We start from the raw sequence: 2,202 nt of genomic DNA on the forward strand, positions 1-2,202 counted from the left end.
GAGAGAGAGAGAGAGAGAGAGAGAGAGAGAGAAGAGAGAGAGAGAGAGAGAGACTGGTATAGAAAATATCACCAACACAGGCACATAGAAAAGAGCACTGATAGAGTGAGCGTGCAACACATAACCTACGAAATCCAATGACAGTTGCTTGCAGTCGTAAAGATATTTAGTAAAGGTTGGCAGATCAGACAGATATACAAGTTTTTGGGAAGAATGTTTTACATAGTTTGGGAAGGAGTGGTTGGCACAAAAGTTGACTTGGTGGGAATCACCAGTAATTAAACGAAAAGAAAATCATATATGTGACGTGAAACTATATGCATGTGTTTCGGACTTTGAAACGTAAAACAAAATTCCCTTTTTAATCTAAAACTCTCTACAGCATTCCGTGGCCGATAATATACTGTACAATACACATCTATGATCCTACACGATAATACTGTAGATCCTTCACCCATAATCGAGTACGGTTAGCTCTAGTCAGTAATATTTTATGCACATAATACTAATCTACCTCTATGAGGCTTTCGTCCCCGTGTTCCTAAAATCGTCAACAGATGTCGTTGCTGTCCAAGACACCTCCGTTTTCTTTCCCCTTAACCTTACGGTCAACTTTACATGCATAGAAAACAAAGGTTAAAAAAAAAAATCTTACCCAAAAGATACCTGTTGCATATGAGAATATAAAAGACACAAAAACGTGGTAAACAAAATCTGCAATGCGTAAGGTTAAAGTGATGAATACGTCACTCAAAATTTGTGAAGTCATTCTTCCGTATAAACTACAGCACGACATCTCTTGTGGACATTATCTAAAACAATTAATTAATAATAATCCCCAAATTATAATCACGTACTCGGCACTTTTACCAACCTAATCAATACACACATTGGCACAATTAATCAAACCATCAAGTTAGTATGATATTAAACACAATTTCTTTTCATCCCAACTTGACTGGGCTGAATTATGCCGATCTATTGAATAGTTCATAACAGCCTGATAAATTATTAATTCAATGAATAAATAAAATATTGATTAAAAAAAAAAGAAAACACAAGACCGAGATGCAGTAACCTATTTCACTGAAATCTACAACCATATGATAAACCTACCATTTTCTATAATCGAGTTTCCATCGTTTCATTTTTTATTTATTCAATTATTCATTCTTTACTATGAAGTGGGAACAGAAACTAGGAGAGGCGTGTGATAATTTATCTAATGTACATGATTCGCATATTTCCCCTTTGCATGTGCAATACATGTTATTTCATTATTTATTTAATACACTATTTATATTTACATACAGTGGGTGCGCAAACACACATACAAATTCGTTCTATATGCGTGCATGCATCTGAGCGCGCGTGTGTATGTGTATGTGTATGTGCGTGTGCGTGTGCGTGTGTGTGTGTGTGTGTGTGTGTGTGTGCGTGTGTGTGTGTGTGTGTGTGTGTGTGTGTGTGTGTGTGTGTGTGTGTGTGTGTGTGTGTGTGTGTGTGTGTGTGTGTGTGTGTGTGTGTGTGTGCGTGTGTGCGTGTGTGTGTGTGTGTGTGTGTGTGTGTGCGTGTGCGTGTGTGCGTGTGCGTGTGCGTGTGCGTGTGCGTGTGCGTGTGCGTGTGCGTGTGTGTTTGCGTGTGTGTGTTTGCGTGTGTGTGTATGCGTGTGTGTGTATGCGTGTGTGTGTATGCGTGTGTGTGTGTATGCGTGTGTGTGTATGCGTGTGTGTGTATGCGTGTGTGTGTATGCGTATGTGTATGTGTATGTGTATGCGTATGTGTATGTGTATGCGTATGTGTGTGTGCGCTAGCGCGTGTATGTGTGTGTGTGCACATGTGTGTGTGTGCATGCGTATGCGTAAGCGTATGTGTATGCTCATGCCCAATTCTACATAAACATACCGTCTACAAAATCTTCCCTCACAATATCTCACTTACAGTATTGAAGCACAGCAAGTCAATGAAGGCAGCAACAACATAAAAAATAAACAAATAAAAAGAAAGAAAATAAAACAACATCTTTCCAACAGGCACTGAACTCACACTTAACTCTACGTGATATAAAATATATGATGATTATGATACAGTGGTTTAGAGGACGGAATAAGAACCTGTTATATGGTGAGAATGGGATATGTTGGCCAGGTACTGTGTCTGTGATGTATCCATTTTTTATTTCTTTCTCTTTATTGCATTATC

Source organism: Penaeus chinensis, chromosome 15 (genome assembly GCF_019202785.1).
Source record: "Penaeus chinensis breed Huanghai No. 1 chromosome 15, ASM1920278v2, whole genome shotgun sequence".
NCBI classification, from domain to species: Eukaryota; Metazoa; Arthropoda; class Malacostraca; order Decapoda; family Penaeidae; genus Penaeus; species Penaeus chinensis.